This window comes from Plecotus auritus (assembly GCF_963455305.1).
Source record: "Plecotus auritus genome assembly, chromosome: 6".
Lineage (NCBI taxonomy): Eukaryota > Metazoa > Chordata > Mammalia > Chiroptera > Vespertilionidae > Plecotus > Plecotus auritus.
In genome coordinates, this window is record NC_137773.1 from 88,332,659 (window position 1) to 88,356,857 (window position 24,199).

The 24,199-nt window shown below is 42.0% G+C and overlaps 1 long non-coding RNA gene across 1 annotated transcript in view; it reads right to left on the reverse strand.

The window, feature by feature from the left end:
- Window positions 1–24,199, reverse strand: part of LOC308251435 — a 99,493-nt gene that overhangs the window by 65,098 nt on the left and 10,196 nt on the right. The window lies entirely within an intron of this gene.

The window sequence follows — 24,199 nt, forward strand, 5'->3', positions numbered from 1 at the left end:
GCCGAGGGGCGGGACTGAGGTAGACCCGAGGGCTAGGGGCCAAGTAGGGCCTCCAATCCTGCCTCTCCAGACCTGGAGAACAGGACACAAAATGTAAGCCTATACCGATCCTTGAGACCTCCCTTCCATCCAGCCAGTCCCTTCATTAGAATGTGCCAGCCTCTGCAACACTCCTGTCCTCTACTTAAAAAATGGAGTGCATATTGTTTTGTAAAAACCTTAAGGTCTGTAAATCGTAGTGTGTGCCCACATTTCTTGTGGCCCCTAACCCTGATGCTGTTCTGGCTTTTTACCTCTAAAATCAACACACTTCACAGTAGTAGGACTCTCTGTTCAACCTCCTCTACTATTCCTTTACATCTGTATTTCCAATACCTTTTCACTTTCATATGCCAGAACAATACACCTGCGCTCTTATGCTACCGGTGTTCACTAAAGGCCCTTCGTACTTCCTTCAGGTTCTCAGCCATAATTGTCACCGACCTCTTGCAGGTTCTGCCCAGTGTAGCTCGTACCAATAGAACAAAACTGTGTTTGGTAAAGCAGATCAGAATGTTTATTCTTTGGCCAAGGAATGGAGAAGGAGCTAAAGCTCTAAAAATCCCTTCTGCCTAATTCTGGGGAATTGGGAACGTAGGTATTTTCAAGGGAGGAGATCTCAGTTCTGGGATTTCCCAGGGAGCATGCGCAGTTCCCAAACTTTCTGGGTACATGCCTAGCCATGCATTTCATGTTTTATTTTAGTGTGAAATCTCCACCGCTGAGTGTGATTTTCAGTATGCTGATGAAGAAAAGTTTGTCAAGAGGTCACTTGGGGAAGGGGTTTCAGGCGCTATCTTGGATATTTCCAGTGCAAACCTGTTTCTTAGTTGTGGTCCTTCAGTTTCTTATCTGGTTCCTGACCTCCGGCTTAGCTACCCTCCTTGGAATTTCTGTTTGTTTTTAACAAGTTCAGCCTGCTTTTGTCAAGGGATATATTAGAGAGAATACAAGAAAATTAACAGAACTTCAAAGATTAATAATGTGACATAATCTCCCTGACTTCCAACCTCCCTCTTCTACCTTAATTCTAGATGTAGATGAATTGCTTTTATGTTCAGTTGATCTAACCTCTTCTCAACAGGAATCTCTTTATCTCTGGAAAACTTTAGCTATATAATGACATAACGTTTATGAAGATAAATTACAATACAATCAGACTGCAGGTTCACCAGTCAATGACAACCCTGGGAAGCAAGTCTCTCACACCAGAGAATTACAGCCATTCAAAATTTCCTCCCCTTTTACCAAGACAACTTAGAGGATTCTCAAGACTTATTGTGGCCCTAACCGGTTTGGCTCAGTGGGTAGAGTGTCGGCCTGCGGACTGAAAGGTCCCAGGTTCGATTCCGGGCAAGGGCATGTACCTTGGTTGCGGGTACATCCCCAATAGGAGGTATGCAGGAGGCAGCTGATGGATGTTTCTCTCTCATTGATGTTTCTAACTCTCTATCCCTCTCTCTTCCTCTCTGTAAAAAATTAATAAAATATATTTTTTTAAAAAAGACTTATTATGAACTGCATTACCAACTTAAATAATCTGCCTCCTTCTATGACATGATTAATGACACACCTGGATATCTGCTGTGGGCAGTCACTGCACAGTTAGCCTTTGACCAATTCAAGGCTACTATTGAGAAGCCAATCTGAGGAAGACAGATATCACCTGATCTCACTTATTTTTGGAGTCTAATAAAATGAATCACCAATAAAATAAGACCCGATGTGGGGCTATACTTTAATGTGGAGATTGGGAGGATGAGAAGAGATAAACCAAAGAACTTACATACTTACTAGAGGCCCGGTGCATGAAATTCGTACACAGGTAGGATCCATAGGCCTGGCCAGTGATCAGGGCCAATCAGGGTCTTCCAGCTGCCGGCTGGGGCCTTCCTTCATTCCGTGCCACCCCCTGGTGGTCAGAGCATGTCATATCAAGCGATTAGGCTCCCGGTCTCCCAGACGAACTCCTGAGGGGACACTTTGCATATTAACCTTTTATATATATAGATATGCATAGCCCAAGGACATGGGCAATAGGGTGGTGAAGACGAGGGGGGAGGGACTGGGAGAAGGGGAACTAAGGGGGGGAAATGGGAGATATCTGTAATACTATCAACAATAAAAAATATTTTTAAAGGGGAAAAAAGAGAATTCTCCCAAATTATAATAAACTTTTCTTTTTCTGTTAGTATCTAAAATTAATGGTTAAGCTCTTATACTTTTAACTCGAACATAATGAAAATCAGAGACCTAGTGGCATTCCAGTTGCTTTCAAAACCCGGTAGCTAAAGAATCTCCCCCTTGCTTCTGGACAGTAGCCTCGGCCTCACATCTCAGATTTAAATTTAGGGTCACCTCTTCTCCTCTAATATAGTATCTGAAACTCCAGACTGAGATACTGTAACGCTCGATCCCTGTCACCTTAACTGCAGTTTGCAGCTCCCTTCCCAGGTAAGGCGAATCATAGAGAGGAAGCTAAATCACTGTTTAGGGTCGCCAAAGGAGGAACGTACGAGGCCAAAGTGGTAAGGGAGTATAAATTTATTAGGTCATCTAGATACCAGATGGTCTGAGCCCCAAAATGGCACCAGCAACCAAACATGGGGAGTCAGAGGTTTTAAAGGACTCTAGGCGGGCCTTTTCTGGGCGGAGAATTCTCTGTGCAGGTCCAGATTCTGGGAAAGTCCAGAGGGGAGAGATAATGGTCTTAGCAAGTGGAATGTGGTCTAAGCAAGTGGAATGTCCTTGTGAAGTGGCCTAAAGGTCAGTTCTCAGGGGGAGGGAGGGGCGGGATGGTGTCGATTGAATTATTTGATCAGCCCTAACAACTACATTGTATTATGCTAAGCGAAATAAGCCAGTCAGAGAAAGATAAGTATCACATGATCTCACTCATAGAGGAATCTAATGAACAAAATAAACTGATGAACAAAATAGATCCAGAGACATAGAACCATGGAACAGACTGAGGAATTTCAGAGGGAAGGCCAGTCTGGGGAGGTGGTGATGGTAGCAGGGGGAAGGGATTAACCTGGAAACATATGCATATATGCATAGCCCATGGATACAGACAACAGTATGGTGAAAGCCTGGGAAGGGCAGGTGCCAGTTGGAGGGGGTCAATGGTGAAAACAAAGGGGACATCTGTAATAGTATCAACAATAAAGACAAATGTTTTAAAAAGCTACATTGAAAAGCTGAATCACCAACAGTGAATTTATTAAAAGGTTATGCAGTTGTGTAGTGATTGTATCCATCATCTCCATGGGGAAAGTTTAGCAACAATGGTGCCAAGAAGAGGAAGATGCATTTAAGTATGCAGCAAACTGTGAAATTGATAAAGACAAAATGGAACTTTAAGGAAACATAATTGGGCGGGTCCATGGGAAGAGCTAAGGTTATGGAAGTTCTCGCACTGTCATTGGGAGAACCCTACAGAAAGAACGGTTTATATAATAAAGTTCTACGGTTCTAACTTCCCCTTCCCTTCCCTTCCTTCAATAAATACCCCTGCATCTTCGCATGCAGGCCACAGGGCTTGCCATATTTGCATGCACCGGGTTGCAATCGTTTCTTCTCCCTCCACTCCTAGTAAGTTTTTAGTGATGAAACATCTAGTGATGTTACTTTTTCGTCTACAAAACAATTGTTTTTTCATGTAAGACGTGTAAGAGGCATGGGCTAGGGAAGAAAATAAACCACCGTAGGGGTCCTTGGCCACAGCCACACCTTCCAGGTCAAACACCTAGCTCTACAGCACCTCCGCGAGTGGGAAGCGGCGATTCCCGGGTGGGTCCAAACCTCCGAGGCTCCGCCCCTTACGTCGGTCGCGGAAATCGAGCGAGCGTGCGTGTGCACGTGCGCGTGCGCGCGCGCGCGCACGAAGCGACGGCCATCTTAACTGCGCTCGGGCGGGTGTCTGAGGTAAGGGTAGGCGGGGTCACAGGGGGCTGGACTCGCGCGCTCTGACCCGACCCCTCGAGCCTCCTGGGGGCGCTCCAGGGCGATTCCCCCTCGGAGGAGCTCAGCCAGCGGGGTCCCCGCAGCAGCTTCGGGCGGGCGGGTCGGCCCCCTCCCCTTTACAAAAGCCTCCAAATCAATCACCTTTTGTGCCCTTTCCTCAGAAGGAAAAGCACCTCCGTCATTCGCATCACTGACTTCGGCCTCAGGGTGCCCTGTCCCCAGCAGCCGGGCACTCCGTCGGGTCCCGGTGCGCCCTCCGTGGAATTGTTCCGACCGTGGGTGTCCGTTATTGCAGTTTGGTAAGTTACATTCCAGTGGAAAGAGAAACCTTTCCAGGTTGTTAGGGGGCACGTGGGTGAATAAAAGACTGTAAATAGCGCATTGACCACAGGAACAGTGGGCGGCTGCCTCCGATCTCAAGTCTGCTCCTCTCAGAACCCCCAACGCCTCAAAGTGGGGGCGTCTCTGGAAAAATATATGGTGCGCGCTGACTTCTGCTGTTAACAAGAGTTGAGGTTGAATTAACCCCGAGTTTTATGAGTTTGGACAGGCGGGTTGTTCTCATTTAGAAATTCTTATTTGAAGGAAAATCTGCGTGTAGCGTCAGGTGAACCCTTGATCTAGATCAGGGGTGGGCAAACTTTTTGACTCGAGGGCCACAATGGGTTCTTAAACTGGACCGGAGGGCCGGAACAAAAGCATGGATGGAGTGTTTGTGTGAACTAATATAAATTCAAAGTAAACATCATTACATAAAAGTGTACGGTCTCTCTTTTTTTTATTTCAATAGTTTTATTCATTTCAAACATTTTAACAAGAATGTAAACACTAATTATTAAAATTTGAAACTTCAAAAAATGGAGGAATCATAGCACAATAACATACCTTAATATTGAAGATGGCAAAGGCAAAATAAAATTGCCTAACAAAGGAAAGGTACAAAAGCCTTTCAAATGAAACTTACATATAATAAAATAATTTAAAACTAAAACAAATAGAAAAGAACAAAATGTGTAAACAGTAAATTAAACATTTTCTTTAGTGCAACTTCCAAATTATGCCCGGGACGTAGATGTAGATGGCAATGTAGACTGGGTTGAAAGGTTTTTGGTCTTTAAAACATCAACTTCAGTGGGAACAGTGTTGTTGGTCTCCTTTTTAGCTAATGCTCTGATACTGTGCTCTCCAGGGGCGTGTCTCCCTACATCACCACGATAACATGTCTACGCATTCCCAGGGTGATGTCGGGGCACGTGTCCGTGGGCATTACAAGGAGCCTCTGGAAGATTGAGATGTTGTTTCTTCTACTGAATGGGTGGATATAAATCCGCCCACTCAGAAGAAGGAGCTGCCCAGTGTTTCCCCACGTTGCCATGTTAACACTGCTGCTGGTGAAGGAGCGGAGGGGAGAGCAAGAGAACCCTCCGCTCTTTAGGCTCCGTGGGCCGGAGAGAACAGCCGATCGGGCCGGATCCGGCCCGCGGGCCGTAGTTTGCCCACGGCTGATCTAGATTCACTAATTGTTAAGATTTGTCTCACTTGTCATTCTTGATATAGATACTTGTGATGATGAGCCAGTTAGTGGTAAATTGCAGACATTCACTTCACCCTTAAACATGCAGCTCCTAAGAACGAGGGCTGTCTCCTTTTAAAATGGAACAAAACTCCATTGTCCACCCACGAAAATCAAATTTCTCCGGTTTCCCAGAAGTATCTATAAGAACAGTCAGGTTTTTTTGAGCTAGCATCGATCCAAACAAGATTCACACATTGCATTTTGTTTTTCAATGTCTTTATTACACCCAAAACATTTCCCTGCGTTTCTTAAAATTTAATTTTGATTGTTGAAGATTCCAGGAGAGTTATACAGGGCTTGTAAAAAGTAGGCTTACAGTTGTCAGTGGCATTCTTTTGAGTTAATAAAGCTATTGTAATAATCATAACATTCATGTATTTTTCCCTACTGAAACTATAAACCTATTTTTGCCAACCCCTGTATTGTAAGATGTTTGCGTTCTGATACAATGCTGTCTTGCTGTGATTTTAACTTGTCTGCCTCTTGGAATTCTTGTGAAGTACATGTTGGATCTAGAGCAGTATTCTGTAATACAAATACAATGCAAGGTATAAATGTAATTTAAAAAATTTTTATAAGCCAAATTAGAAAAATTAAAAATACATGAGAATTTATTTAACCCAACATACCCAGTTATCAATAGAAAAGTATTAATTAAATTAATAACTAATGTAGTCAATATAAAATTATTAATAGAACTTTTATTTATTTATTTTTAAATGTTTTTATTGATTTTAGAGAGAGAGAGAGGAAGGGAGAGGGATAGAGAGATAGAAACATCAATGAGAGAGAAACCTCGATGGGCTGCCTCCTGCACGCCCCTTCCTGGGGATCAAGCCCAAAACCCAGGCATGTGCCCTGAATGGGAATCCAACCAGTGACCTCTTGGTTGGTGGGTGGATGCTTAACCAGCAGGGCTAATAGAGCTTTTAAGAACTTTTACACTTCTTTTCTACTAACTGATTGAAATCTAGCGTGTATTTTACACTTACAGCACACCTCATGTGGATGCTAAATTTTCATTGGAAATTCTTAATCTGTATTTAGATTTTATAAAATTTACTGTTGAAAAAAGTAGATTTACAAACTCAGATTGTTTCAGACATACTGAAAAGTTTTTTAGTAACTGAATTAAAAGTGAATAAAGTTAAAAATTCAGTTCCTTGGTTGCATTGCCTAGCCCCGTGGTCGGCAAACTGTGGCTCATGAGCCACATGCGGCTCTTTGGCCCCTTTAGTGTGGCTCTTCCACAAAATACCACGGCCTGGGCGAGTCTATTTTGAAGAAGTTTAAGTTTAAAAAATTTGGCTCTCAAAAGAAATTTCAATCATTGTACTGTTGATATTTGGCTCTGTTGACTAATGAGTTTGCCAACCACTGACTGCTAGCCTATGGCTATCAAGTTGTACTGCACAGGTTTAGAGACTTGAAAGTTTCCTAGGTGATGTGTACTTCATCACATTGGGAGACATTTAAATGCCAGTTGTCCCGCTGTTTATTAGTGATGCTAAGCCACATTTTTCTCTGTGGTAATCCATGGGTGACACTTTGTTCTCCAAAGCCTTTTACCCAATGGTTTTAGCATCAGTTGTTGATTTTTGCCTTAACCTGTTTTTAGTGGGTTTTTTTAACCTATTTTTTATATTAGGGGATACAAATGTGTGTGTTTTTTTCAAATTCTGTCATTCCTTCATTCTTTAGCTGGCAGTCTTCTGTGAATAGGAGCTTTCCTTCCAACTCTCCCTTCTATACATTTTTCTTTTGCAGTATCACATCATATTCTAGGACTTTTCTTTCATTTACTACTAGAGGCCCAGTGCACAAAATCGTGCACTGGGGGGGGGGTGGTATCCCTCAGCCCAGCCTGCACCCTCTCCAATCTGGGACCCCTGTGGGATCGGGCCTAAACGGGCAGTCAGACATCCCTCTCACAATCTGGGACTGCTGGTTCCCAACCGCCTGCGTGCCTGCCAGCCTGATCACCCCCTAACCACTCCCCTGCCAGCCTGATCGATGCCTAACTGCTCCCCTGCCAGCCTGATTGCCCGCAACTGCCCTCCCCTGCCGGCCCGATCGCCCCCAACTGCCCTCCCCTGCTGGCCCAGTAACCCCCAACTGCCTTCCCCTGCCAGTCCAGTCACCCCAAATTGCCCTCCCCTGCAGGCCTGGTCCCCCCCAACTGCCCTCCCCTGCAGGCCTTGTCATCTCCAATTGCCCTCCCCTGCTGGCCCGTTCACCCCTAACTGCCCTCCCCTGCCGGCCATCTTGTGGTGGCCATCTTTGACCACATGGGGACAGCCATATTTGACAACATGGGGGCGGCCATCTTGTGCGACGGTGTGAGGGTCAATTTGCATATAACATCTTTTTTTTTTCTTTTTTTTTTTGCATATTACCTCTTTATTATATAGGATATTATAGTCAATGATTGCCAGCCAAAGAATCTCACCTGATGTACGTCTGGTCAATTGGACTGCTGTAACAAAAATGTGGTAGATTGGATGGCTTAAAACAACAAATTTCTCAGCATTCTAGAGGCTGGGAAAACCAAGATCAAGGCGTCAGCAGATTAGTGGTTAACTTTGTGGTTAATAGATAGCTGTCTTCTTGTAGTGTCATCACATGGCAGAAAGGACAAGGGAGCTCTCTGGGATCTCTTTTATAAGGGCAGTAATCCCACTAATCATGACCTCAAAAACCCACCTCCAAATATCATCACACTGGAGATTAGGTTTCAATATATGAATTGGGGAGGAGGGTTGAGACACACACATTTAACATTTAGTCTATAGCGCCTAACCTTTGGTGTTTAGGTTTTTAATGGGGTCTATAATGTAGGCATGCAGCACCTGCATGACTGACTTTAGCCACTCAGAATTCAAAATTATACAACATTGTCCAGAGCCTCAGATCCTTATGACAGAGTAATATGTATTCAAACCCTAGCTCACCACTTCCTAATTGGTCATCTTGGGCTAATTACTATTCCTGTCTGAATAAAATTGCCTCAACTATTCAATGGTGGTAATCAGATGAGTTATCAAATGTTTCTGGCACACATTGGGTACTCTGTAAATGGCAATTATTTATATTCAGATGGTGTACTATGGAGTTTTTAATGGCTTTCACATATATAATTTCATTTTCTGCTTATGACAGATGAGTAATGCCTGCTGCCTAAAGATTGAAGGTATGAGGCAAGACTTCCCATTACTACTTAATCAAGAGGAATTGAGTTTGAAACATACTCTCTTAAAGAGACTTTGGGAACAAGAAGTGTTCAGGCAGGTTCCTCTGTCAGACTCACAGGATGCTGGCCATTGATCTTTCTCCTTATGGTAAGTCCTTGTGATGTTCCTTTCAGAGATCTAACTCTAGTCCATGAACAGTTGTCTTGTGCAGGATCTAAGCAGTTCTGCTTCTAGGCTTTCTAGGAGCAGGGGATTAAGCAGATAAGAATGCCTAAATTCTGGGATTTGAGAAGGATGGATGTGTATGTATCTATATAGTAAAAGCCTAAGCGACTGTTACGGCAGAATGACCGGTTGCTATGCCGCACACTGACCAGCAGGGGGCACACGCTCAATGCAGGAGCTGCCCCCTGGTGGTCGGTGTGCTCCCACAGGGGGAGCGCTGCTCAGCCAGAAGCCAGGCTCATGGCTGGTGAGCACAGCAGTGATGGCAGGAGCCTCTCCCACCTCTGCAGCAGTGCTAAGGACCCATCGGGGTGGGCCTAAGCCTGCAGGCGGACATGCCCTGCGGGGTCCCAGACTGTGAGAGGGTGCAGGCTGGGCTGAGGGACCCCCCTCTCCAGTGCACGAATGTCCTGCACCAGGCCTCTAGTATTTTTATGAGAGGTTCTACTTAATTGATGAGTTTTATCATTGTTGGCAAACAACTCTACCTCCCTGGATTTTAATTTCTTTTTCTGTAAAATGGGATTATTAAATTCTTCCTCTTATTTATTAAATCCAAAACTGCTTTTCTGATTTCAGATGAGATGGGCTGTTTGGGCATTTTATGGGAGCTATATGTGTATGTGTATGTGTATGTGTCTGTCTATCCGTCCATCCAAATGTGTATGTGTGGGTCCATCCATTTAGAATTAGTGTGAAATGGTGCTACCAGGCTTATGAGTGTGGAAACTAGGCAGCCTAAGTTTGTTTGTTTTTATATTTTTACTGATTTTTTTAGCAAGAGAGGAAGGGAGAGGGATAGAACATAGAAACATTGATGAGAGAAAAACATCAATGAGGGGGCAGCCTAAGTTTTCAGATTTCATTTCTTCTCAAGGTTGTCTTTTTTCAGACTTTTTCTGTCTTCATGAAGAGAAGTCCGAGGGGGAAAAGATTATCACTGGATGTCTGACACATTATTCTCAGGTAAATAGGAAATGTATTCCTTTATTAAAACACATACTTCTTCCTACTAGGTAGACATGTTTCCTTCTAGGGCAGTGGTTCTCAACCTTTCTAATGCCTCAACCCTTTAATACAGTTCCTTATGTTGTGGTGACCCCCAACCATAAAATTATTTTCGTTGCTACTTCATAACTGTAATTTTGCTACTGTTAGGCTCTACAGCAGCGGTTCTCAACCTGTGGGTCGCGACAGGTTGAGAACCACTAGCAGGTTCGCCTCATGTTACGATTCATAACAGTAGCAAAATTACAGTTATGAAGTAGCAACGAAAATAATTTTATGGTTGGGGGTCACCACAACATGAGGAACTGTATTAAAGGGTCGTGGCATTAGAAAGGTTGAGAACCACTGTTCTAGTGGAATGGAGCTTCTTTTTTATTTTAAACATATTTTTATTGATTTCAGGGAGGAAGAGTGAGGGGGAGAAAGATAGAAATATCAATGATGAGAGAGAATCATTGATTGACTGCCTACTGCACACCCCCTGCTAGGGATCAAGCCTGCAACCCGAGCATGTGCCCTTGACTGGAATCAAACCCAGGACCCTTCAGTCCACAGGCCAACGCTCTATCCACTGAGCCAAACCAGCTAGGGCTCGAATGGAGCTTCTTAATACAAATAGGACCTGCTTAGGGACTGAGTCCCCAGTTTAATTTTCTCAAGTCTCAGGGCCTCTCATGTGGTTGACAGAGTACATAGGGAAATGATACTGTTATCCCAGTATTTACTAGTTCAGTCTGATTCTCATCCATGCTGATTATGTGCTCTAATTCTGTTATGATGCACAGTGAGAGAGTGGACATGCCTATTCAGAATTTGTGATTCTGAGGACACACAAAGGAAATATTGATTCATTTACCTGTATTTAGTATGTCTGTAATGTATGTTCAGGACTATGCTAAATCCTGTCAATAGAGAAAAATAAGACCAGAAGGGGTCACAGTTTAGTCGTGGGAGATAATTACATCCATTCAGGTGAAAGAAATGCTCTTAGAGCTGTGTGAGATTGCTATTGAATATGTCCAAGTAGAGAGAAGGAGCATGAGGCCCATTGAGCCATGGGGAAGATGATGATGGAAGAACATGGAACCCTGTCAGGCATTGTAGTCCCACATCCCACATCCCACGTGGTTCAGGGTTCGGGCTCTGGAAGAGGGGCTGCACGCAAATGAAAGAGATGAAAGAAGAAATAATAATTTGGAAATATTGGGGGACCAGGCAGGAGCCCAACTCAAGAGGAAGGACTCCCATTGGGCTCAGGCCTTGCCATCCTTTTATTCAATTTGGGATACACCTATAGCCCTTAGGCAGGCAATTTCCAGTAACAGACAGAGTATCTTATCAGTAAGGATTTACATGACTATCTAGTAGGGAAGTTGCTTCAGCTACCATTGTCTGGACTAAACAGTGGCTGTACAGCCCTGACCTTTGCCAGGACTCAAGGGTCACCAGCCTTCCGGGTTCCTTGTCCACACCTCTCTGCTAGTGAAGATAATAGGTGGTTTCCCACAAGGCATAGGGTCTCCTTCTTTCTCCAGTGAATATTGATCTAGGCCTGTGGTCAGCAAACTGCGGCTCGCGAGCCACATGTGGCTCTTTGGCCCCTTGAGTGTGGCTCTTCCACAAAATACCATGGCCTGGGTGAGTCTATTTTGAAGAAGTGGCGTTAGAAGAAGTTTAAGTTTAAAAAATTTGGCTCTCAAAAGAAATTTCAATCGTTGTACTGTTGATATTTGGCTCTGTTCATTAATGAGTTTGCCGACCACTGATCTAGGCAATTGCCTGATGCTAGAACGTTTGTGACAGTGACCTTTGAGGATGTAGCTGTGGAATTCAACCAGGAGGAATGGACTTTGCTAGTTTAAACTCAGAGAAACCTATACAGAGATGTGGTGCTGGGGAACTATGAGAATCTGGTTGCAGTAGGTAGGACTGGTACCATTTCTTCATTTAATTTTTTTCTGGAACAAATATTTCTTAAGTGACTCTATTACAGGCACTCTACTGATAATGGGAATGCCCTGGTAGACAGAGAAGACATTGTTTCTGCTTTTATAGACCTTACTCTCAAGCGGCTTTCTCATGAAAATGAAGATCTGTTCATTGTACTAGCTTTATTTTCTCTATGGATAAAAGGCTTAAGACCTCAAAAATGTATATACAAATTTGAGCCTGGATTTCAGGGCAAATACCAGCAACTCTTTTTAAGTATATTGAGAGAGAGAGAGAGTAGGTGTTTGCTTTTGAAAGTTTTAGTTTCATTTGTAAGTTTACTGGTGTGGTAGAGTTACATGAAAATTTTGTTGTTTCTCAAGTTATACCAACAATATTTGATATCCCTGAAGAGCAGAATGTTGGCCCGTGATTTATGAAAGTATTTGATATTCCTTTCCATATTCTTAACATGAAGGATCTTTCAGTGAGAGGAAGACATCAACTATGCACACCTGGTCTGATCTTTCAGGTGGAACAAAGAGAAGTGCTGAAGACAGTGGGAAAAGTTCTCCAAAGTGAGGGAAAGGCATATGTGATTCTTTTTTTTTTTTAATCTTTATTATTAAAAGTATTACATATATCCTCTTTTTTCCCCTGTTGACCTCTTCTAGCCCGCCCCCAACCCCTGCCCCAGGCCTTCACCACCCTATTGTCTGTGTCCATGGGTTATGCATATATGCATACAAATTCTTTGATTGATCTCTTCACATACACACACCCTCCCCTGCCTTCCCTCTAAAATTTGACAGTCTGTTCCATCCTTCTGTGTCTCTGAATTTGTTTTGTTCATCAATTTATTTTGTTCACTGGATTCCACTTTTGAGTGAGATCATATGATACTTATGTTTCTCTGACTGGCTTATTTCACTTAGCATAATACTCTCCAGGTCCATGCAGGCTGTTGCAAATGGTAAGAGTTCTTACTTTTTTACAGCTGCATAATATTCCATTGTGTAAATGTACCACAACTTTTTTATCCACTCATCTGTTGATGGACATTTAGGCTGTTTCCAAATCGTATCTATTGTAAATTGGGCTGCTATGAACATAGGGGTACATATATCCTTTCTGATTGGTGTTTCTGGTCTTAGGATATATTCCTATAAGTGAGGTCTCTGGGTCAAATGGGAGTTCCATATTTAATATTTTGAGGACACTCCATACTGTTTTCCACAGTGGCTGCACCAGTCTGCATTCCCACCAACATGTACTAGGGTTCCATTTTTCCCACATCTTCGCTAACACTTGTCATTTGTTGATTTGTTGATGATAGCCATTCTGACAGGTGTGAGGTGATATCTCATTGTCGTTTTAATTTGCATCTCTTGGATGATCAGTGACTGAGCATTTTTTTCATATGTCTCTTGGCCATCTGTATGTCCTCTTTTGAAAAGTGTCAATTTAGGTCCTTTGTCCATTTTTTTTTATTGGATTGTTTGTCTTCCTTTTGTTAAGTTGTATAAATTCCCTATATATTTTGGAAATTAACCCCTTATCGGATATATCATTGGCAAATATGTTCTCCCATGTTCTCTTTTCATTTTGTTGATGGTTTCTTTTTCTGTGCAGAAGCTTTTTATTTTTATGCAGTCCCATTTGTTTATTTTCTCCTTAATTTCCTTTGCCCTAGGAGATGTGTCGGTAAACATAATGCTACTAGAGATGTCTGAGATTTTGCTGCCTATGGTTTCTTCTAAGATTTTTATGGTTTCACGGCTACATTTAAGTCTTTTATCCATTTTGAGTTTATTCTTGTGTATGGTGTAAGTTGGTGGTCTAGTTTCATTTTTTTGCATGTACCTGTCCAATTTTCCAAACACCATTTATTGAAGAGACGGTCTTTATTCCATCGTATGCTCTTTCCTCCTTTGTCAAATATTAATTGAGCAAACACCTAATTATTGTCTTGTAAATTGTATAAGATATTATTGCCTCTACTAAAAATTAGTAATAGGCAATCATAGATAACCAAGTATATTGAAGTATAGTGTAAATAGCCAGAATCTTCATAAGTGTGTCCAATCCCTGGAATTCTCTTTTTGAGTAGCAGAACTGACTTTTAAAACCTCTGAGTCTGGTGTTTTCTCTTTGGTCAGTGAGTTATTTAGGGCTGGAGAGACCTGGAGCCTCTCTGAGGGGGTCAGCACAGTCCAGATTATTTAATTTTTTACATTTTTATTATGGTAAAAAATATAAAATTTGCCAATATAACCATTTTAAAACATACAATTCAATGGCATTAATTATATTCATAATATCAAGCAACCATCACCATCTAGTTCATTTTTTAAATTATTTTAGGGCTATTCAGTTTATATAGAGAGAGCAGCGATTTTCAACCAGTGTACCCAAAGAATTTTTTTTAATCCTCACCCAAGGATTTTTTTTTTCCCACTGATTTTCAGACAGAGTGGAAGGAAGGGAGGGAAAGGTGGGGAGAGAGAAAGAAACATCGATGTGAGAGACACATCAATTGGTTGCCTCCCACATGCACCTCGAGAATATTTTTTCCCATTGGTTTCCAGGCAGAATGGAAGGGAGGAAGTGCGGGGGCGGAGGGGGGGGAGAGAGAGAGAGAGAGAAACAAACAGACATGAGGGAGACACATTCATTGGTTGCCTCCTGCTCTCACCCCCCACCATGGCTGGGATTGAACCCATAACCCAGGTATGTGCCCTTGACGGGAAATGGAACCCATTCAGTCCCCAAGGCAAGACTCTAAATACTGAGCAAAATTGGCCAAGGCAAGATCCTTTTTGAGGCCTGGATAATGTTTATGTTTTGTCTGTGCTCAGACAGGATTACAGAGTGGCCTTGTCTGCTGTTGCTGTTGTTAAATCCTTTATACTGAACATAACTGGATGTCAGGGGCTACTTTTTTCTTTACCAGTATCATGTACCCTTTGTGTTCAGTTCACTCCAAATGTCTCAAAATGTGTTTTTACAATTGGTGTTGTTGGAATCAAGATTTAAGGTACACACGTTGCAGTGAGTGCTTACGTGTCTTTATCAGTAACAGTTCTCCTGTACTCTTTCTACCCCAAAATGGGTTGGCTAATTGTTTCCTCAGATGTCATTTAACATGTCCCTGAGTTTCTCCTCTTCCCCTTTTTCATAAACTGTTAATTAGGTTAAAGGATTTGTCATATTATGTGTTTTGGGGGCAAAAATATTCTATAATTGTTGCTGTTTCTTGTTGCATCATGTCAGAATTCACATGATATCCAGATGCCTCTTTTGTGATGTTAAGATTTATCAGTTGATTCTGGTGTCAGCTCAATCCTTCATTTATAAAGTTCTTCAGCTTATTTATGGAGTCTTAAATTATCCCCTAGTTAAAAAGATCTTTATTAATTGCAAAAGGGAAATGGGGTAACCCCATCAATCTTTGAGAGGCTCCTTGATTTCTGGTATAAGATGTTCCAGGATCATCGCGAACATCTCCTGTTTTACACTGGACTCAGCTATTTCCCAAATAAGTCCTAGTTTCTTTCATAGGCAAATGGCATTTAGAAGCATTTTGACACTAGAGGGGCTCATTGCTCTTGAGTTGTTACTGACTCTAGGCATTTTTTCGTGGTTCAGTTTAGGAAAAAGTTTAAAAAGAAAAATAAATAATAAATATTTACTATATTCCCAATTCTTAATTGTTCTTGGATAGGGAGATAAAATCTTAAGAGCAAATTGTGTGTATGTATATGTGCCTGTGTGTGTGGTCACTCTGAAGCTAGTGTGAGGAAGTTGCAGGTCTATAACAGTTGACTGTTTATTTGTTCAGGCCTAGACTCTCATGGCTTCTTTCTTTTTCTCTAGCTCTGCTTGCTCAGACCTCTGCCAGGTGAGGAGGAAGACACAGAAAGGGAAGAATGGGTGCAGGATTGCTGACATCTTGGTCACAGGTATGTGGGAAATTATACTCTTTCAAAACACACACACACACACACAAAAGGAACACATTGCTGTTCCCAAAGGACACATCTTTTGTCCATGACCCACAGCTTCCCAGTCCTACTGGGCCGGCCTCAGGCTTTCCCAGTTCTCTGGGCTTCTTAGAATGGAGAGCAAATGCCTTAGGAAAGGCTTCTATTACTACAACATTTGTTAATTTTTTTCCAGATAGTCCTCCAGGTTGAGTATGTTTTATATACTGTGGGGTGCTATGAAGGAAAAGAGAGATTTTTCACTAGAGGAAACATTTGTTCATTTTCCAAATATGTTTTCTCATCCTGTTGTACACTCAATCTGTACTAGATCTTGAATAAGTTTGGAAGGGTCTTCAGAACCTAAATGTGGAAATATCAAGTCAACTGTGTGTTAGAAAAGCTGGTCAAACCATGAGCTTGAATGAGATGGTCCAGGGAGTGAGAGTGAGAGAGGAGAGTTCCAAGAACTGAGTTCTGGGGCAGACAATGAGAGGCTTCCAAAGCATGCCTGAGCTTCCTATGCACTGAGTATCCTTCCCCAGTGCTGGAAGCCTCTCACCATTCTCCTGGTTCAGTGGATGAAGAATGGTTGACTAAGGCAGAATGTGTGTGATATTTCAGGACTTGGTCACCTTTGAGGAAGTGGCAGTGGACTTCTCCCAGGAGGAGTGGGCACTACTGAACTCTGCTCAGAAAATCCTGTACAAAGATGTGATGATGGAGAACTTTAGGAACCTGGCCTCCGTGGGTAAGGTTGCCCTCATTTATTCATCTCTTCATGCAGCAAATAGTTGATCATATATCGTGTTCCAGGATCTGTGAAAAGAATAACAAGCCCTGGCAAGTGTGGCTCAGTTGCTTGAGTGTCCTCTCATGCACCAAAGGTTGCTGGTTTGATTCCTGGGTTTTGATCCCCGGTAGGAGGCAGCTGATTGATGTTTCGCTTTCACATTGATGTTTCTCTCTCTCTCTCCCTCTCTCTAAAACTCAATAAAGAAAAATCTTTTTTAAAATAAGAAAAGAATAACAATATGTGGCGAACCCCAAATGGGTGGTTCCTGCCCTTATGGGGCAGTCTCATGGCTTCATTTTCTCTGTCATTAAAAGATTTAGGTAATTTGCATTGTATGTCTGATTTTGGCCTTGGATTTCAAGGGTCAGTCCCATGAGGGACATGGAATGTGGTGTTTGTTTTGGGGCCCTGTGAAAGATCTCTGATCTGATCTGTTTTGCTGCTCCTAAAGTTGCACTTGCCACTTCAGACCAGAGTATTGGAATCAGTTTTATGGAAATATTTCTTGCCTCCTTCACAGTGCCCCAAAATCACGTCTTTTCCACTAGCAGGGTATCATCTCTGCAAATACAGTCTGATCAATGAGGTGGAACAGGAAGAACTGAGGCCAGGGACGAGAAGAATTCTCCAAGGGGCCTGTTCAGGTGAGCCCCAAGCAGAGGGGAGTCATTGTGTGGAGCAGCCATAAAACTGGGAGGGGTGGTGCATTTGGGAATGTCAATGTGGGAAAAGGACGCTGAGGTCATTTTGTGGGCTTTCCTTCTTTCAACATATTTCTACTCATTCCTGTTCTGATTTGGTCTCAAAGAAAGACTTTTAATTCCTCTTTCTTTAAAAAAAATTTTTTTTAATTTATTTCAGAGAGGAAGGGAAAGGGAGAGAGAGATAGGAACTAATCATGATGAGAAAGAATAATTGATCAGCTGCCTTCTGCACACCCCACACTGGGGATTGAGCCCACAACACAGGCATATGCCCTAAGAATCTTGACCTCTTGGTTCATAGGTCCACGCTCAACCATTGAGCCGTGCTGGCCAGACTTAATTCCTCTTTCAATTTCACATTTCCTTGAATAATTTCTGTTCAGTTCTCCCTACTTTGATTTCCAGGTAATACGCTCTTTTGTTGTCTCAAACCTCCAGAATTCTTTCTAAGTAAAATACCACCCATTTCTATTGCTTGTTCCTGTCAGTTACTCTGGTCATTGGTTTCATCTTCTCTTTCACATATTTCTTTCTATATTTAGTGTTATTATTTGAAAACCAATCCATAGAGTACCTACCTTCTTTTTTCTTTCATCTCTACTTTTTCTCCCAATAGTTATAAAAATTTTCCTCCTTCAGTTTCAGGCTGGGCTACTCAACTTAAATCAAAACATGCAATTCCTATGCAGAATGTTCCTGGGGAAAAAACTTCTAATGGCATAAAAATGGTAAGACTTACTAGGGATGGCTTTTTATATTATGAGAAGTCTGTGAATTTCAGTAAATTAAAACAGCAGCAGCACCCATACAAGGAGAGACAGTTGAAAGTGACAGAGAGCTGTCTCAGCAAAGACTTTATGAATCTCACAGAATTTGAGAAATCTCCAATCCTACCTCAACACTTCCTGCCTCACAGTAAGCAACTTCAAAGAGAATACCAAAGAATAAACATTTACTTAAATGTGATTTGTTTTTAAGTATTTAATACATAATTCATTTATTCCTTACTCACGATTACAGAAACTCTGTATTTAGGATGCCCTTTGATTGGAATGAATACAGTGAGCCTTGGGAAGCATTCAGCTCATTCAAATTGAAGGAATTACTAGGGCAAAAATTGTACATATGCCATATAATTGGTAAAAATGTCATTCATAACAATGTACTTATATGTGGCAGATTCCACATGGAAACAAATTCTTGTAAGTGTAATGAAAGTAAGAAAGCTTTAGGTCACCTCTTATTCCTTATTCAACAGGCACCAACTCACCCTGGTGAGAAACCTTTGGAATTTGGTCACTGTGGAAAATTCTTCAGAAAGAACTGTCACCTTATTTGTACAAGATATTGCAAGGGACAGAAATGCTACAAATATAAAGAATACAGGAAAGATTTTGACCATTTCTTAACTCTTAGGAGTCATATGAGTACTCACTCTGAAGACAACATTTCTGAATTTATTGACTGTGGCAGAGTTTTCAATCTAGAGTCATCCTGTAGGGAACACTCAAGAACTCTCACAGGAGAGAAATCTTCTGAATGTAATCAATGTCTTCTGTCCTTCAGCTTACACTCTTCCTTTTCAGTACATGTGCAAAAACCTGTTGGAGAGAAACTCTGCAAATGCAGTGACTATGGACAAAGACCTTCCCTTAGTGTGCACAAAAACTCATGTACTGAGGAGGGAAGCTCCAAATGTGGTAAACATGGGAAGGTTTTTACTGGCCCCTTGTCCCTTCAGAAATGTGTGAGACTTCACACTGCAGAGAAACCTTATGAATGTAGTGACTGTGGGAAAATATTCATTTTTCACTCTTCCCTTAAGAAACATGTGAGATCACACACTGGAGAGAAGCCTTATGAATGTAATCATTGTGGAAAATTCTTCAGCCAGAGCTCTCATCTTAATGTGCACAAAAGAACTCACACTGGAGAGAAACCCTATGACTGTAAGGAATGTGGCAAGGCTTTCACTGTTCCTTCCTCCCTCCAAAAACATATGAGAACCCACACTGGAGAGAAGCCCTATGAATGCAGCGACTGTGGGAAATCCTTTATTGATCAGTCATCCCTTAAGAAACATCGACGCTCTCACACTGGAGAGAAACCTTATGAGTGTGATCAATGTGGAAAATCCTTCAGCACAGGCTCTTATCTTATTGTGCACAAGAGAATGCACACCGGAGAGAAAACCTATGAATGTAAAGAATGTGGGAAGGCCTTTAGGAATTCCTCTTGCCTGCAGATACATGTGAGAACTCACACAGGAGAAAAGCCCTATAAATGTATTCATTGTGGAAAAGCATTCAGCACCAGCACTAACCTTATAATGCATAAGCGAATACATACTGGGCAAAACTTTAAGAATTAAATGACTACAGGCTAGCTTTAAGTGGTCCTTCACACCTCATTCCTCACTCTAGAACTCACATTGGAAAGAAACCTCATTGTGACCAATGGTGAAAGCCTTTAGGCACAACTCTCAACTTACCTTATATAGGGAGCAACCTTGTAAGTGTTACAGTTCTGTGGTTGTCTTTATCAGTGAGTGTTTCATCCTTAGAGTTAGACAACTCATTAATCGAGTATTAAATGTAATGTAGCATTCTAAATTTCCCTTGATTTACATCACAAAAGTTTTGATAGATAATGTTTTCATTGTAATTTAGTACCAATTCTCATCAAGATGTCTTAGATTTAGAAATGTGTTTTAATGTGAAAACTCTGCATATTTTAATTATCTTTTAGTTATAGATTTCTAATTTAATTACATTGTGCACTCAATATATGGTCTTCATGATAAAGATTCTAAATGACATATATTCAGATAGAAAATAGTTGGAGATTTGCTTTGTGGCCTAATGTGTCCGATAGAACCAGTTGCTGTCCCATATTCATTGCTCTCTTCCTTCCTTAAAGTAACAGAACTACAATTGTGTTCAAGTTGGCAGTGTGGACAGTTTGTTAAGGAATCATCTAGCTTTCCTTGCAGCTATGAGTGCCCATGAGCCCACAGTCCTGGCCAATGAGAAAGAGTGAGAGCTGCTCCTGGGTTTTAAAGAAACCCATGGAAATGGGAGCATCTCATCTGGCAGCGACTGTTACCATTTTCTATTTATCTTATCTCTCCTTCTTTCTTAGGAAATAAACCAAAGGATGGCAGTCATAGGCTACTGATTATACAGCAAGGACATACAATAGTATTTAGCTGTACCAACCCTGGGTTGCTTATTTCTGGACTTCATGTAACATGAAAAAAAAAAAAAGCTCCAAACTGTATTAAACCACTCTTGTAGGAAGATTCTATTACAACGGATTTCACTCTCAATTGATAGATCTCTTATGTGGCCAGGTTTTATGAATCCTTCAAGTATAGTTGAGAACAATGTATATTCTGTAATTATCAAGTATAATAGATTTATCTGATAGATAAATCTTACTCTGTTTATTAAATCTGTATCGTTACAAACCTTATCTCCTGGTCAACCAATGGTTGCTGGTACCATTATGCCAACAGGAATTCCCAGTTTGGGGTATAGCAAAGAAGGAAAATTTATTCAGTACAAAACAGCTCCATCGCGAAACAGCACAGCTGTGGAATACCTTACTACTGTTATACCTCAATTATGAAGCAGGAGGACAGCATGGCTATGAAGAAGCCCTGGGGCTGGTGGCCCTGGGGCAAGGTCCTGCTTTAGCTAGGCAGCTCTGTCCTTCTCTGTTCTACCTCACTCAGCCCCTGTGCAGATATTCTCTGCTCTACTCCAGTGAGACACTTTCCCAGTTTTAGCTCCAGCAAGGGAAACAGTCTTGTCTTCAGGGGAATGGGGAAGTGTGCTCCCAGAGGCAGAGGGGAGTTGACTTACATAGAAGTCCCTGTCCCTGGTCCTTGATTGATCCACCCTCATGCAAATGAGGACTCCAAATCCTTGCAGTTTGATTGGTCTAAAAAGCATTGCCCTGATTGGTCACAAGGGAGCTGTTCTGATTGGTCAGTGAAGATGTTAATGAATATGGCTGCACAGCTCCTATTGCATGGGAAAAAATCAGTCCTATTGGTGGAAATAGGACTGCAGGAACTGTATGAGGGTTGGATTGCAGAAACACAGTACAGGAAGGCAGTCCAGTGCAGAGGCAGGCAGCTTAATGTGGGCTTCTCCCTAAAGTGTGGTTTCTGTGAGAGGACTCTGTATAGAAATGGCTGCTAGGCTCTGTTTAAAAAAATTAAGCCCAGTTAAGCCACCAGGAGCCCATCTTAGTAGGTATCTTCTTTCTTAGGGTCCACACAACTTACCCTCAAGTAGTTCACCAAAAAATGTAAGTCTTTAGAGAGGGAGCCAACACATAAAATGCTAAAATGGATAAATCTAAAAAAAAAAAAAAAATGGCGGCGGAATAGACAGACGTGTTCCGAGCCTTGTCCCGGAGCAGAAAGAAAGAACAGCTGAGGGTCACACTAGGAGTGTTTGTTGGCAAGTTGGGGGACAGCTGAACTCCAGAAGAAGGTGGGAGACTGCTAGACAGGGTTCCCCTGACCTGGCAGCTCCCACTGCGGCTGGGTCCCCTCCCAGGTCCCCTCCCGGAGCTGCGGGCTTGGACGCGGAGTCTCCGCCATCTGGAACCGGAAAGTGGAGCTTATCGGAAGCCTGAGAATCCACAACTGTGGCACCCACGGAACAGCTGCGAGCCCCAGAACAACGCTCCCCAATTGGCGCAAACACACGGGTTCAGAGGAGCTCTACACTCCACCACGGAAAGGTCAGATTTCGCCTAGGATAAGGTGAGGTCTCTGGTCCCAGCGCGAGAGAGGAACGCGCGTTTTGCGGGAGCTGGAGGACCAGGGAAGTCTGTGCCTAGAAAAATCCGTGGCTGTTAGGGCTGGCGTGATCTGTGAATGTGGAAGGGGGTCCTCAGAGCTGCTAACAGAAGGGCTCACTAAAAAGCAACCCATTTTGATCTGAAGTGCAGGGACACCCTAAGAATTTCAGGGGTGTGCTAGACTTACGCGCAGCCATGGAGTGCGCACACTTGGGATTTTTCCTCATGAAACTCTTGCTTCTGATTACTAAGCCCAATACATAGGATCACCCAGTTGGGGACACCCTGGGAGACTGCAGGGGAAAGTTGTTTTTCTGGAACCTGGGGATTGGAGCGGGGAGTGACCATCGGAGAGCCAGCTCTGAGGAAGCCCACTCCCACAAACCGGTAGTGAGTGCCACAGGGAAAGAAGGCTCTAACACTGCCTAGAGAGGCCATAGATAAACCCGGAAGTCAATCCATGAACACTGCCACCCAGGGGCTGAATCACAAATTGACTCTTGTGTAATCAAAAATAAAGGAATACGAATTAAGACACACCGCCTGCTTAAAATCAGGACTGGCTTACATCACTGAAGAGCAGTGGAACGCAGGGAACTGCAATACTGTCCGGACTGAGAAACAGGCGTGCCAAACAGAACAACAGAGGAAGTGAATGACCTTCACTACTCCACATTTTATTTTTATTTTTTATTTTTTTATTTTCATTTTTTGCATCTTTTACTCAAGAAACTATTTTTTTTTCTTTTTTCCTCACTTGATTTTACCTTTTTAATTATTACATTTTTATTTGCAATCTGTATTATTACTACTGCTATTTTATCTTTTTTTTTTAAGTGTCATTTTATTTTCTCTTCATTTTGTTTTGGGATTAATGTTCTACATTCTATTTTTATCTTTCCTTTAGCATCATTTTACTCTATCTCAACTCTACCTTTATCCCATCACTCTCTTTCTCACTTTTCCCTTTTCCGTGTCCTGTTTATCTTACCCCTTTCCTGCTTTAGATTTTCCCTATTCTTTCTGTTTACCCCCTGTTAAAATTTCACCCTACTTATATATCTAATCTCCAATACCTTGCTCCAAGTCCATACACACCTCTCTCTTCGCTGTCTTAACTATCCAAAAAATTGTTTTTCTCTCTGTCCTTTTGTTGTTGTTCGCTTGAATGTAGATTATATTGAATTTTTATGCTTTTTTGTGAGATTGTTTTGCTTATTCTTCTTTTGTTTATTTTTTTGGTTGTTTAGTGCTTCTGTTTTCCCTTGCCTCACTCAATATTAGTTGGTGTTGTAGTTTGTATTAATCCCCAGGTACTTGATGCTGGCATTTGCTGGGATAAGTGATTGTTATATAGGAGTTTTATCCCAAATATATATAGTCTGTTTCCCTTTCTCTCTTAGTCTCTTTCTGTCTCTCTTACTTTTTTTTTCTTCTTTTTTTCCCTTTTCCCAATTTCATTTTGACACTCCTTTCTTTTTCCTCTTCTTCTTTCTCTCCTATCCCCTAATTTGCCTTTCTCTGGTGGTCACCTTTATTGGAGGTTATTAATATCATGAATACATTTCTGTTCAGTGCCTTGTGTGTTGTACCTGGTAGTGCTGTATTTTGTGCCTTTAAATCAACGCAGGAGAGAGAGAACTACATAACCAGACACCCAGAGAAGAGAGACCATGGGGAGACAAAGACACAGCCCGCATATGAAAGAAAAGCAGGCATCACCAGAAAAGGAAGTAAACGAAATGGAGGCAAGCAACCTTCCAGAAAAAGAATTCAGAGAAATGGTCATAAGGTGGCTGAAAAGAATGGAAGACAAATTCGACAATATGAGCAAGAACCAAGAGGAAATGAAGAAGAACCAAGAAGAAATGAAAAATGACATCGCTGCTGTAAAGAACTCAATAGAAAGCATCAAGAGTAGACTAGAAGAAGCAGAGGACCGCATCAGTGAGCTAGAAGACAAG